Here is a 15,830-nt window from a genome sequence, read left to right as displayed (position 1 = left end):
GACACACCGTCTGGCCCATATGTACAGTATAAAGCATTTTATGTATATACTCCTCACCGGGGGGTCCACTGGGGTAGCCACCAATTTTATTATGGTGGCCGTGGCCCCCCCGGTAGCACCACTGGATGGGACAAACATTTTATGATCAATAGCTTCCTTTTGTGCATTTATAGCGCCTCCTAGTGGTCAATTTGAATGAGACTTGCAGTGTATGTGTGACGTCCTTATCTAGACATATCCTGCAAGTTTTATGTTGATTGGACAAACAATTTGGATTTTGTAGCCTGATTTGCGTTTTATCCCCTGCAGTTTGTTTGCATTTATAGCGCCCCCGGGTGTTAAATTTTAATGAAACTTTCAGGGTATGTTTCATTTACTTATGAGGACACATCCTGAGAGATTTGTGATGATTGGAGAATGAATATGGGATTTATAGTGTAATTTGTGTAATGCTAAGCACCTTTTTTGCGCTTCGAGTTCCCCCTAGGGACGTATGTACATCAAACTGTCTAGGTATATCCGGGGCACCTATCTGAACATATCCTGTGAGTTTTGTGATGATCGGCCCTACGGTTGCTGATTTGTGGTCATTTATGTCCAGAGCCACGCCCCTTACAAAGTTCATTGGTCCATACCTTGAAAAGTAATTGAGATATCGACATGCTTTATACATCTTTTAATAGGCATGATCCAATGATGATTCACTGAAAATTTGGTGGCAATCGGAGCTACGGTCTAGGAGGAGATGTCAAAAATGTGATTTTCAAAAAATTCAAAATGGCGGAAAAATTTTATAGGCCGGACCTTAATAGTCCCTGAGGCTTTTTTGTAGAGCACATTGAGCTGCACCTGTGTGAGAAATTTCAAGTCAATTGGACTTACGGCGTGAGGGGCGTGGCCTTTCAAAGTTTGCATTTTTAAGCCTTAATTATAGCACCACCATGTGGCCAATTGGGTTCATATTTCTATGGAAGCTGATGCACACCATTTCCTGTTATTCCCGCAAGTTTCATGTTTCTAGCTCATTCCAGCTCATGGGAATTTGAGCCGGCGCGGCAGACAACAAATAATAATAATAATAACTAAAACACACAAACATAGAAGGGTAATAAGTGTGAATCATAAATCTGAATCGTCTTACAACCGGCTTACTGTAAATGGTCTTGAGAGCATAAAATACAGTGTTTTTTTTACTGACTATCTATGATGGTTTTAACCTCTCACTTAATGTCATATAGTGCATGAATTATCTCCACTGAGCTACAAGCCATGAAGTACTGGAAAGCCTTAAAGCATTTCTCCATCTGTTTCATAGTTGACACTTGCAGCTTGCATGCCACAACCCCCACTGCCTAAAACTGAGTACACTTTCTTATGTAAATGTAAAAGAGAATACAATGGGCCATAAATCATGGTCATCCATACAGGGCATAATGGTTTTACAATATTGTTTTAACCTGTCTATTGTGTGTCAGTTTTCCATGAAAGGATTACCTATTAGAATTTCAAGAGATATAAAGTCTTCTTGTAGCATTGTGCTGTCTGGCTTAGCTGTTGCTAACACAAAGCAGCAATCGCAAATAAACATGCTACAGCTGCTCCATGCACAGTTGCTGGCTCAGGCCAAACCAATTACCTTTGAATGTGACTTAGCAACCCACACAAAATGTCATTGGCATGCACCAAATGTCAGGACGTGTGTGTGAAAAGGGAATGAACGGAAAACCCGGTTGCAGAGGGCTGAAACTCCTCTAATAGCGAGCTGGGTTCATCAGGTCTGTGCCTCTGATTCCTTTAGCAGGACCCTTGTGCTGGAATGGGCCTTTCCCCGCTGTTTCTTGCCCCATGAGTTATGTAAGGCTGGCTGAGTAGGAAGCTGGACATCCAAAGCAGTTGTCTGGACACTCGTCTGCCTCTCCCTTCACCCGCACAGGCTCTGAAACCCCAGAACCTCACACTGTCTGGTTGCTAATTTCATCAGGTCTGCAGGTTGGCCTGTGTCAAAGTTTCCGTGTCTTTTTATGTTTTGACTCAGCGTGTTGCCCAAAGTGATAAAAGGCCAATCAGATTAACTAAACTGTATTCATTTTGGCCTCAAATTCTCTAGAGTTTCCCCTCTTTTCCAAGTCTGGAAAAGCTTCATGAAGGAAGATTAGTTATTATGTGGAGGCTCGGGCTGATTTCAGTGGGCTGCAGTGGAATGAGGTGGGGGTGGGTTATGGTTTTCCGAGGGCCAGGGACGGGAACTGGTTCTTGCTTGTGTGAAAAGAGAGGGTGAGTCAGGCACTGTGTTGAATACTTGTAATGTGATGGAATCCTGTCAAAGTCTTAGCGTTCCATGGAGGGTGGGAGGCAGAAGAAGAGTGCATTGTCTTTGGAGAGTCATACTGTATGGAGAGAGGAGGGTGTGAAGGGAGAGGAAAGAGAATTCCTGCCTGTCACGTTTCATTTCCAAGTGATGAGAGCTGGGTGTTGAACAAAACTCACAAATGTGCATACAGTTGCTTCTTGATGCTAAAATAAATTCCTCGAAGAAATACACAAAAAAATACACCCAACAGACATCCTACCAGATGGAGAGATGAATTATGGGCTGCATAATTGCGTTTGTTGAGCTGACTCTAAAATCACCCACTATCCGGATCCCTTTCTCGTTTCTATTTTTTCTTTTCGTTTTGTGTTTACAGAGAACCTTTTTCTTTATCCAGATGCCTGTTGCATATTTAGCTTCTCTGACGATCATTTTTTCCATTGCAGTTAGTTATTTTAAAATGGGCAGAGTTTGCGTCAGCTCAGGCTGCAGCATGAACATGGTTATTGATTGGCACTGCCAGACCCGCCGTTCTCTTCTTCGCCTCTATTGGTTTAGTCAGTTGCTTGGCTGCTGCAGCATGTGTTACTCGAGTGTGTTACTCGTAATGCCAACAGCTTCACTCCTTTGGCTTCACTTGCTTAATTGCCTTGAAAATGATCAGTATGAAGAAAACCGAGGGTACATCTCAGTTAATAAAACTGACTCGCTCTCCTGTAATATGGATACTTATAGGTAACTTACAGTTTATGCATACACTGAAATAAAAGTCTTTTCTTTCCATAGAAAGCCATAAACGTATTAAATAGCACTCAGGAAAGGAAGCAAGAAAGTTGAAACCAGCAGTCTCATTGCTTAAATATTGTGCTGTCAGTTCTTTTCTACAGCTTGTGGTCAGATACCACATCCAGTCATAGATATTACTCTGTCTCTTCATGAGTGTACTGTATGTCTGTGTGCTTGTGTTGGTGTGCTGGCCTGTCTCCCTTGATGCTGTGCTAGTCCTCGGAGGATACTCCACTTACCTGATATGATGAAAGACATGTGTGTTAGACCCAGACCAGTGTCTTTCAGGTTTATTGACAAATTCAGTACAAATTCAAACACAGAGCCAAACCAAAGATACTGGCTATCCTCATATAATGGGGGCTTGAGATGAAATGTTTGGTTTAACTTGACAGAGATGTAACCACGACTCTACTGTTGCCAGTAACAAGCTGGAGTATTAAATCCCTTTGTTAACAGCTTGTCCCTGCTTTGGCTGCTGGTAAACTGGGGTGTAATGAAAGCACTGATGATTGTTCTGCATGGTATTAAGTATGCATGTCCAATGTTGGGGTAGCTACAGTGGGGGAAATAAGTATTTGACCCCTTGCTGATTTTGCAGGTTTGCCCACTTACAAAGAATGCAACAATCTACAATTTTAATCATATGTACATTCTAACAGTGAAAGACAGAATCCCAAAGAAAATTCCAGAAAATCACATCATATGAATTTATAAAAACAAGTATTTGACCCCCTACCAAACAGCAAGTATTCTGGCTCCTACAAGCCAGTTAGTCTTTCTTTAAGACACAGCCCCAATCCCAACCAATTATCTACATCAAATACACCTGCCTCACCTCGTTACCTGTATAAAAGACACCTGTCAACACCCAAACAACCAGCATCCAACATCACCACCATGGGCAAGACCAAAGAGCTTTCTACGGACATCAGGGACAAGATTGTTGATCTGCACAAGGCTGGGATGGGCTACAAGAGAATCGGAAAGCAACTTGGAGAGAAAAGATCAACTGTCGGTGCAGTTATCAGGAAATGGAAGAAGCACCACACCACGCCAACCTCCCTCGGTCTGGGCCTCCACACAAGATCTCGCCTCGTGGGGTGTCCCTGATCATGCGAACGGTGAGGAATCATCCCAAAACCACAAGGGGGGAACTGATGAATCAACTGAAAGCAGCTGGGACCACAGTTACAAAAGAAACGGTTGGTAACACACTACGCCGTCATGGATTGAAATCCTGCAGCGCACGCAAGGTCCCCCTGCTCAAGAAGAAACATGTACAGGCCCGCATGAAGTTCGCCATTCACCACCTGGACGACTCAGAAGAGGCCTGGAAGAAGGTGATGTGGTCAGATGAGACCAAAATAGAACTTTTTGGCCTCAACTCAACTCGTCGTGTTTGGAGGGCAAAGAACACCGAGTACAACCCAAAGAATACCATCCCCACCGTCAAGCATGGTGGTGGCAACATCATGCTTTGGGGGTGCTTTTCAGCCAAGGGGACGGGACAACTCCATCGTATTGAGGGGAGGATGGACGGGGCCATGTATCGTGGAATTCTGGACCAACATCTCCTTCCCTCAGTGAGAGAGCTGAAGATGGGTCGAGGATGGGTGTTTCAGCACGACAACGACCCTAAGCACACCGCCAAAGCAACAAAAGAGTGGCTGAAGAAGAAGCACATCAAGGTTCTGGAGTGGCCTAGCCAGTCTCAAGACCTGAATCCAATTGAAAATCTTTGGAGGGAGCTTAAAATTCGAGTTGCCAGGCGACAACCTCGGAACCTGAATGATTTGGAGCTGTCTGCAGGGAGGAGTGGGCCAACATCCCTGCCGAAATGTGCACAAACCTTGTCACCAACTATAAAAACCGTTTGACATCTGTGCTGGCCAATAATGGCTTTTCTACAAAATATTAACATGCTGTTTGTCCAGGGGGTTAAATACTTGTTTTCCTCATCAGATGGTTATCAATTTTAATAAATTCATATGATGTGATTTTCTGGAATTTTCTTTGGGATTCTGTCTTTCACTGTTAGAATGTACATATGATTAAAATTGTAGATTGTTGCATTCTTTGTAAGTGGGCAAACCTGCAAAATCAGCAAGGGGTCAAATACTTATTTCCCCCACTGTACTTTGAAACTGTGGAAGTGAAGTTACCCCTCACTGGAAGTGGTTAGAAACATTTGTTCATTATTTTATCATAGGGCTGGGCAATATGGCCAAAAATATTATCATGATAAAAACATTTTTTATCATTCGATATTGATAATTATCATGATAAATGTCACATCATTATTTCTTTAAAGTTTAAAGGCTGATCTTTGCTCCTGAGTGAAAATTGAAGGAACCAGACAGCTAAGCAGTTAATTATGTGGTTAAACTTTTCTTTATGGTGACAAAAACTTGACGCCAAACAGTGGATCACTTCACAAGTCTGAGGTAGAACATCCAAAACTATTATGATGAAATCTTTTTCAACAAATATGATTAGTAAATCTCTTTTCAGTCACGTTTCCTCAACAAAATAAATTAGATAGAAAATTAAGTGCTAATTTGTAAGTGATTCAAATGAATTAAACCAAATATTTATTGACGATAAGTTGAACATTTATTATATTGTTATTGAGGAAAATTATATTGCGATAATTATCATTATTGTTTTGAGTCCTATTTTCTCATATAATTTATTACATTACAAAATAATGGGTCAGAAGCTCCAGTCTGTAGTTCAGTTCAATACACAAAGAATTAGCAAATAAAATATAGTGCTGTACCATTTACCCTTGCTACCACTCCACTTCTCACAATTAGAAACATTACATGACTTTGAAAGTATCTTGGCTTTCAAATTTCACCCAACCGATGGCACCCCTGCGACAGAGATGGATGTATCTGATTGTAGGAGAAAACACGAGAAATAAATCAGAGGTGTTATGGTCCCACTGTGGTATCTCTCGAACTGCTGTAGCTCCGACATATAGTTACATTTTGAAGAGGAGCCCTTAACGAAGGGAAACTTAACACTGGAACTAACTCAAATTAAAGGACTAGAGAGGCAAGCACAGGTCAGCCAACGCGCATTATGTAAATGTAGAATATGAAGATACCTTGTCACTCTTCACAAAGAGCAGCATGCTCAGCACAGCAGGGAGTGGGAAGTGATGCTAGTGTTCTACATCGTGAAATCCTCAAAATGAAAGGAATTGATCCATTTCCACCTTGTTTCACCTGATGTGACCCAAATTCTAATCTTGGTTTGAACAGCCTGTATTATGTATTTCTATTTTAAGTTAACTACTTTGGAAGTCAAGGGAAAGTTTGGAAGGTTTTCATTTGAAAACAAATTGAAGAAAGAATACGTAGTTCTTTGTGTATGAATTATTTTTTACTTTTTCAAGACAGTGTCATCGGTTCATTTCTTTCTTCTTTACAAAATTAGTACAATATATTCATTTGTTTTGTTCAATTATAGTCCAGGACTGATAATACTGTTAATCCAAACGAACAATATCTCTATCTTTGAACACAGTTTCAAAAGGCAAACATTACACATCTCTTGTAACAAATTGTGGCACATCAAAATATGTGGTCTGTTATTGTGTTTTTAACTCTTTGCCTTGGTTTGCGACCATTTGAACCCTGACGAAGTGCTGCGTAAATGAATCTGTTCTAGTGACATTATAAATATCTATCTCTTGTTATTGGCAACTGCATGTTTTTGTTTCTGGGAAGGTCTATTGAACTTCCCAAAATGATATCTAAAATATCCCAGCAGCTGGTCTGGCAAAAGGATCCCTTGTATTCATTTTGGAGTGATGCTTCCATTTGAACCTGTTTTGAAAAGCAATCAATCTCCATGAGGGAGTTCTCCCATTGAATAGATATGTTTCTTTTTCTATCAGGGGCAGACTGTATCTTGGATGTCTCTATGCTTTTATGTACTATAAGTTTCATACTGTGCTTGAAGTCACAGTTTATTGATTTTTCAGTTTATGTTCACAGCTCATTTTATGCATGCACATAACTTGCTATGGATGACCTCACATGTCGTTGCTAACTGAGTGTGTGTGTGTGTGTATGTGTGTGTGTGTGTGTGTGGCACTACTACAAACCCGTGAAAGTGACATGGGATTACATCACTGGTAGAGCTAAATGTGCCGAACCATCTCTCTGTATGAGAGACTGTTGGTGTACAGTTACTGTCATACCCCCATCTGAGAGGCACGCAGCCTCACAGGGCTTGCACAATCTGTTTTGTTGCATATCCTTTAAGATGTGTCCACAATGTCAAACAGCTCTGGGTAAATGAGAAAGTAATTAGTCTAGACAGTTTTCTGGGGCGAATGACAGCTCCAGCTGGCTGATGGCTGGAACAGGTACAGAGATGAATAAACTATACATCTAAGTGCTATCTCTGTCCAGAGCGGATAACCTCATTGAACACTTGTTACTTGTAATGTCTGACAATTCTTTAAGATTGTATACAATGCAGTTGTTCTGGGATGGATGTGAACTAAACACTGTAATGTGACTAATTATGCATCTGCTGGACTGTTTGGACTACTGTTGATTATGCAAAAAAATCAAACAAGATCAGTATATTCAAAATATATTCAACTTTTTTCCAGGTCATAAAGGAAACCCAGTACAGCGCAGGTACCTGCAACAGTGAATTAAATCTTACAATGCTTACAATATCCTCGCTTATCTAACAAATGTCATCAGTCTGTAGATGATAAATCAAATCCATTCCACCAGTTGATGCGTGACCCATACCACACAACAACTTTTGTAGTCCGCTGTCACCAAGTATTCTAAAGCAAAGAAAGTCAGACACACAACTGACAGCAGACCATCATGATCGCTCAAAACAGACCCACACAATGCTGAACCAGAACCAAAGACACAGCATTATCATCTCTAATTCCTAATTCTTATCAAGTTGTAAGTTTCAACTTACTTTTTTTAGCAAATATCTCCTTTCCTCTTGCTTATGTTGACTGTGAATGCAATGTAATCAGGGTTCAATAAAGCAGCTGTCATACACTGTTGGGGAATAGAAAAATTGTTGGATCTCTTCCCTGCTCTATATAAAAAGTTCAATGAAATTCCTTTTTTTATGAGTTGGCTTTACATAAATAAAACAAACTGAATAAATCTGAAATAACAAACCTGGATTTTAACATTTATCTGGGCAGGTAAAATTCCAGAGTGAAAACAAATGGCTGCTTATTGAAAAAAGACTCAAAAGACTTAAAAATAAACTCTGTATTGATGTCAAACTGTAACTCTACAATAACTAATCCTCTATTTCACTGCTCATGCCTAAGCACTGTGTTAGCTGACAATCAGATAAAATATGGATATAGTGGTAATGAAATTATATAATGGGCTATCAGCTAGCTAACATCTCTGTCAGGACCGGGGCCAGAAACGCAGACCAGAGTATGAGCAGTGCGAAGATTTATTGAACACAAGGGAGAGACAGGTGTGGCTTGGGGATGGGTGGTTGTTCCAAGGGGCATGTGGTCCTGGTTCCAGAGCTCAGGGGTTTCCGTGGCACAGGAGGGAATCCAAGTCAGGCATGGGCAGGTATGCTGTGGTCGAGACAGAAAGACAAGTTAGAACTAATGCAAGGGTTCAGACAAGATGCTGATAGTTCAGGACGGGCAACAGGCTGGCGTGTTCATGCTGTGAGGTACAACGATCCGGCGGGGACTGGAAGGTTGGGCTGGTCTTTTAAGGTGAGTTGATTGTAGGCTGAGGCACTGGTGTGCTGATTAACTGGATGAGTCTCAGGTGTGTAAACTGGAGCTCAGGAAACCACGCCAACCAGCAGCCCCAGAGCATGAGGGAGGAAGCAGAACACAGAGAGATAGACAAAACCCAAAACACACCAAGCAAACCATAAACGCCCCAAGGGGAAAAGAACTCAAAAACTACAATCACACACACGCATCCCAACTGGAAGGTCAGGGACACGACCGGGGGTTCGTGACAATCGCATACCTAATTTTAAGTACAATAAATGCTAATTACGAAACTCTGAATGTGGGAAAGTGAAGTGTATTAAATAAGCTAGATAGCTAACGTTAACTTACAGTGTTTCCTGCAGAGTGTGGTGGACTAGACTGAGGCAGCTGCAGCTGCGAGTGATGTGGGCAGACAAGACATTCAACTAACATCAATGTTAGGAAGTGGTATGGTCCATTTTAGGGGTGTCAGAAATCATATTTAAAGTTTCTTGAATATAATGCATTAATATGGTAAGTATATTGTAATATTTACAGGTAAGAAAGACCCCCCCTGAAGTGTTGTTTTTGCCTCTTTTGGGGTGGGTCAGACCCCCCCCCCCCCCCCAATAATCCCCGGAATTCGAACTGTGCTCCCCTTCAGCATGAGGTTTCACTTGTTGATATGACCGCAACACTCAACAAATGCATCACATGTGATTGGGCCATATCATGCATTAATTATCTTCCCTCAAAAACTGTGGTTAAAATTATTTAATTGGCTTTGTGAAGGTCAGTGGGCTATGCACATGCTTTCAGAACTGGAGGGACATCCAGGTAACTTTTTTCTCCTTGATTCTTGATCGCTTTGACTTGGGGCGAGCAGAAGATTTAAAGTGGAAATGTTTTTTCTGGATGCGTGTTACTGAAAAGGAGACAATAACACAATAGCATTTCATTGATTTTCCTAATGTTGTCTTCAACAATCTCCTTCAGCATCAGAAGGCAAGGCAAGGCAAGTTTATTTGTATAGCACATTTCAACAACAAGGTAATTCAAAGTGCTTTACATAAAACATAAAAGTAACAGGGAAATATGAAAAAGTTTTAAAAGTTAAATAGAAAATAAAATCAAGCAGGTTTCCCACCGTTGCTTATTTTTCTCCTTTGATTCCCCGTCTCCCACTCTGTATCCTCCCTTTAGTTACTTAGGGACTGTAACCCTAAGGGGATTCTAACCCTTTAACACTTAGGGACTTTAACCCTTCTTTAGATACAGTTGTCTCTGTAAATCCAGATTGTCCACACTACAAACTCTGGTAAAAGCGGGACCCTGTCAACAAGTTACTTAGGGATTCTAACCCTAAGGGGACTCTAACCCTTTAACACTTAGGGACTCTAGGAAAGAGAAAGATAAAACTAAGGAAGAAGAAGAAGGCAGAGCTGACCAATTGCAGTTCATGTCCTACATGTCAGCTACCGCATAGCCAAGCATCTACAAGCATTGCCTTTGTTGCAACGTGACCTTTTAACATGCAATAAATGCACCTTAAGGCCATAACCTGTGTTGGAGGGTTACAAGTACATAATGTTTAATCCCAAAAGAGTTGAGAACCACTGGCAGCACATCTGCTGTACCTGAGAGATTATTTATGTGCCTACTGGGCAAGGTGACAAATAAGATAGAACATATATCCTTTGAAAAAAGTTTTAATTTCCTCAACGTGGAAGGATAGTGTTCATTCTGCCATTTGAAGACATACTAGGTTTTATGTACTCCATTGTTTGAAAGCTTGACTTTACCTCTCAACAATTTCAACAATTTGCTCTCTGTCAAAGTGACATTTCAGAAGCTTTTACAAAATTTTTGACAATTGTTGTTTTAAGCGTTAAGAAAACACAACAAGAATTGTCCTCTTCACTTGGTTGACATTTACCCCTCCCCTCTGGGAAGAGTCACATACAAGATGTTTGCTCCATTCAGCTCCGATTAGGCCCTTTCAAAACGATTTAGAAAATCAAGTGGAAAATCCCCTGTCATATTTTATCTAATGGGACACAGAACAACTATAAAAAACCTGTCTATTGTGGCAAATTTGGAGCTTCATTAGTTGGAGAAATCTCAGTGCGTGACCGTGACCTTAACACTATTTTCTTTTCTCAGTGATTTGTGTCCACTGTGTCAGCTGAACCTTATGTGGCTGGCTAACTGAGGGCGTCCAGCACAGTGAAGATTAAGGTTATGCAGTGAGGGTGAAGAATGGTGACGGTGGTGTTTTATGTGGACACAGGTCAACGATCGGAGAACGGCTTCCTCATGGGGCCCGGAGTGTTTTGGGGTCATGGTGTGGAAAGCCGCTTTTCCTCCTGCCGGCCCCCGCAGCCTTCCACAGTCCCGGGGGTGTGTTTTGTGTCGGGCTGCAGGTCAGCGGTGGTGCTGTTTCAGGCCATCAGGTTGTTTTCTTTACCCTCTCTGTTTTCGCCACACTCTTACAGGGGGAGCCAGACAATGCAGCTCAATGCTTTGTGGCCCTCCTCTCATCTAGAAAATGAGGCGACTGCTATGCGTTGTGGTTATTTCAGCAGTAGGAGTCTGACACACACACAGACACACATTTCAACTGTATACGCATCGAAATGAGGAGAAATATATGATTCCCAAACAGAGGTACTTGTACTCCATTACTTAACTCGTAGGGATACATGGATAGATTATAAAGTACTTCAACTAATTTAAAAACAATTGAAATTATGATTTAGTTAGAAAAAATATCCACGTATTGAGCTGCTTAATACCTAAACGCCATCAGCAGTTGAAAGAGTTACAGTAGCTAAGAGTAATGGATTAACAATTCAAATAGTTAGCTAAAAGTAATTAATAAATACTATAGTTCAAATCACCCCGTGACGCTGTACGCAGGATAAGCGGTTGACGATGGATGGATGGATGTAGTTCAAATCAATAGCTAAAAGTAATTGAAAATGCTGTTGTTCAAATAGTTAGCTAAAAGTCATGTTTACAATAGCCTAGCTAAAGGGTCTATAAAGGAGCAGGCCTACTAATCTTCTGAAAGGGCAGTGGGGGTAAAGGATGTTTGGAACCACAGAATGAAGAAATTTCAGTTTCTCCTAAAACAGCAGTCTTTATGGACAAGAAATGATGCAGGACATGTTCTGGTTTTGCTTTTATGTTGGCTAAACAAGCCTATCAGTCCTTGGATTGTGGACAAAAAGCTTTCACATCGTACACATCCCCATGACAGCTGCTGTATGCTGTCAATGCATTAAGCAATTTCTTTTACCATCTCAGAATTCTTGCTGAAAATATCATCATTATCTTAATGGACAGTGATGATGGATTTAAAACAGCCTGACTCCTGACATCTTTAGACACTTTAAATTAGCTCTTTGTTGCTCTGGGTATTGTAGATGCGTGAGGGAATTTCTTAGAGGAGTTAGCGTGTGTTTTTCTGACGGAAAGGTGCCACGGGCGCTTCTGCAGCTCTATTTATTTCATTGTACTTCAAAGGTCATGAGGTCGACAACTCCCCTGAAAACACAGGGTGGCAGAAAACGGTAATTGGAGGGGGAAAAGAATAATGGCAAGCTGAATCTGAAATGTTTTTGGTAACCTTCAGGTGGACAGAGGTTAGGCATTACCACCAGCCTGTCTGTCTGCTTTGATCCATCTCATAAAGTTGTTTTCCAACAATCATAACGTGGGGTCAACCTTTCAGCCCCAATGCCGCTCTTTCTCCCCAAATTCCTCATATTGCAGTTGCTGGCATGTCCTCCTGGCTTCAGGTAAACAAACACAGCAGGCTGAACTTACTCCCCTCTCCCTGCCAACAAGTGTATAAAGAAAACTAGACCGGCTCCCAGGACGGTCCCTTACAGCTGTGCAGATGTATTTTTAGACTTTTGCCCATGGTGCATTTCAAGCAGCACCTATACACTTTTGTGCACAAATGTGCAGATGTATGCAGATGTTATATTGGCAGAAAAGTTTAAAAGGTGTTTAAAATGACAGATGCCAGATATCTGTGGCCTAGTGACCTTTATGTGACATGTGGAGCTCTCTGCACAGTCAATCTCTTTAAATCAGTCATGCTCTCTTTTTTTCTCTTGTATCCCTTCTCCTTTTCCTTTCTCTCCTTCTAGTCTTATGTGCAACTAATGTTTATTTTCATTATCAAAAAATCTGTACATTTTTCTGTTATTTCATTAACCATTTAATCAATTTATGTCAGAAAATATTGGAGTGTCCATCCCAATTCAAGGTAACCCTTTCCATTGTTTTTGTTTTTTATAAATGAATAATTATTATACTAATTAAAAACTTTGGTGAAGGCTATACATCACTGCTGCCTCATTTCCTCACTCCTTTTTGGTTTAGCAATAGATCCAGAGATTACAGGTGATTTATGATTTATTTATTAATTATATGAAAATGAGGGGGGAATTATGTTAGCGATTAATAACAAGGAATGAGTCATCAACAACATTTAAATGATTTAATTGATTGATTGACTAATGTTGAACGTTCATTTCTATACTGAAAGTTTTGAAAAGGCAGGTCTATTGTAATATTTTTGACTTCATGGCTCTTTTTTCATGCCAAAAGGCAAAGTGTGAGCATTGGTAGTAACAGAGAAAGCAAAAAAATTGCAGCGAGTGTGACCCTATGTAAGTATTGTTTTTTCACTATCACTACTGTTATGTAGAGTTGTTTAAACTCGAGCCCTCAGCATACTGTAACGTTTCTAAATGCCAAAGTAGTTGAAAGGGCACCATCAAGTTCAAAAAAGGACCCATGGTGTGTAAGTTCAGCCTAATTAGAGATTAGAGAGGACGCAGTGTTTACCTTTGGAGAGCAAACTCCCGGGGGCCAATGATGTCGGTTGCCATGTGTGTGCTCCGCTACCATTCAGCTGGGGTCATGTAGTCATAGCACTGACCAACAGCCCATCAGCTGCACACACACACACACCTCAACACTCAAAGGTTTGTATTCCCCAAAGACAAGAGTTAAGTGTGGATTTCTTCAGGGAAATCTTTCTAGTGACTAATGACTTTATTTTAAAGCTACAGTGCCGCTTGTTCTTCAAAGTTTTGTCTCTTCTGAAAGTGTAATTTAAGGCACTACCTGCATATGGGAATTCGACTTTAGGGACGCTCTAGGGCAAGTAGAATACTACATTTGATGTGGGTTTTTTTTGCAATTTAAAGGTATTGGAAGAGGTAGAAAGTATTAGTATCTGTCAAATATAACTTCTGAATGAAATCAAATCATTTTGAGGCAGAATCTACCTTTCAGTCAAGTAGAAGCTGCAGTCACTTCCTGAAAAGTGGAATACTGCATTACGTGGTTTGTATTGGCCATTTAAAGGTATTTCAATGGGTAAAAAGGACTGGATTGGTTGGTACGCAGCAAGTTAAATAATGTAGAGTCATAAGGATAATTGCCGGGGCAATACAGCTTCATTTACAATTTATACAATCACTTTTCGGCACGACACCTGTCTGCTCTGCTTTCAAGTCTTTCTGGCCACATAAAATCTGATTTCAGGTCTGTTAACACCTTGTACAATCCATGATTAACACACCGTTAAAAACGAGGACATTTCTTGGGGCAGCTCCAGAAAGGGACAGGCCACCAAAACTGGGGATTGTCCCTGGAAAACGGGGACGTCTAGTCACCCTATGAGATTGACATTTGTGATTTTGGAGTGAAATTTCTCATCTGTGATTGGATGGATTGCCAAGAAAGTTGGTACAGACATTCAACCCCCTTTGAGATGAATTGTAATAACTCTGGTGATCCCTTAACATTTCATTTAGCACTTTGGTTTATGACAAACAATAAAAAACAACTAATGACATCTCCATCAGCTGTTCTTTGTGTTTAGTGCCAGCTAGTTAGCAAATCTTAGCATGCTAATAAACTAAACTAAGATGGCATTTACCTGCTAAATATCAGCATGTTAACATTGTCATATTGAGCACGTTAGCATGGTGATGTTTAGCCTCAGTACAGTACAGCCTCACAGAGCTGCTAGCGTGGCTGTAGAGGTTTATTTCCTACCAAGGTTACTCGTGTTAAGTGGAAACCCATGCTGACAGTGAACTCTACCTCATCACTGACTTATCAAAGCATTTATATGTGACGTTTATGTTTTCTCTTCATCTCAAGACATTTTATTTGTACGTTTAACAATGTGTCATACTGTTTGCATTGTCCAATGTTTCCTTCCATAAGAATTGACCAGGGATGGGTTTTTACTTTATGAGCAGATTCTCACAAATCGTGACGTTTTTATGGTCACAGGCACATGGAGGAGCATTTGCCCCCCATACTATAACCAGATGGGTGTGTTGGGTAGGAAAGACGCCGCAGCTGGACCTCACGCATAGAGATGAGCTCTTTATCCTGGGATTGTCCCGGAGAGAAGGATATTGATGCCAGCAAGGAAAGAAAAGAGGGAGGATTGGTAGGAGGGGGTGATACCAAGATGAATGACTATTTGGGGAGCCTCAAGCGTCCAAAGCAAACTCCCTGCAGAGGCCCTGGGCTCAAAATTAGTCCATTTCAATATGGTATTGGGCAGAAGAAAGAAAAGCAAAAAAGTTATAGCAGTTTAACTTCAAACAGTCTCTGGGGTTAAGCTTAGAGCTGTTTTTCCTACAAATCTTAGTTAAGATGTTTTTAGAAGCCCCGTGATGCCTTCTGAATGTGCAAAGTGTGGTCTGATTGTGCTGGATTAAGTTGTTCTGTTTGTTTTTGGTATGTTTCAGGGGGCTGTTCATCACCATTCACGACCGTGGCCATATTGCTAGGATACTCCAGAACTGGCCAGAAAAGGACATCAGGGTAAATTTATATAAGAGTGGCATGAACTCTTACATGAGTAGTTGATAATATTAACGTCTAGCACTCCTACATTACAAAACAAAAAAACAAATGTCTTGTTCCGTATGACTGCATCAAGAAAGC

General features: G+C 40.9%; 1 protein-coding gene across 1 annotated transcript in view; it reads left to right on the top strand.

Annotated features, from left to right (window-relative positions):
- Positions 1-15,830, top strand: part of LOC119901248 (inactive N-acetylated-alpha-linked acidic dipeptidase-like protein 2) — a 755,283-nt gene that overhangs the window by 161,821 nt on the left and 577,632 nt on the right. The gene's annotated exons all lie outside the window — the stretch shown is intronic.

This window comes from Micropterus salmoides, unplaced genomic scaffold (assembly GCF_014851395.1).
Source record: "Micropterus salmoides isolate LMB-PRFRI ecotype aquatic unplaced genomic scaffold, ASM1485139v1 Ms_hic_scaffold_13, whole genome shotgun sequence".
In the NCBI taxonomy this organism is placed as follows: Eukaryota; Metazoa; Chordata; class Actinopteri; order Centrarchiformes; family Centrarchidae; genus Micropterus; species Micropterus salmoides.
The sequence above is the reverse complement of the archived record's forward strand: the minus strand, read 5'-3'. Positions and strand labels throughout refer to the sequence as shown.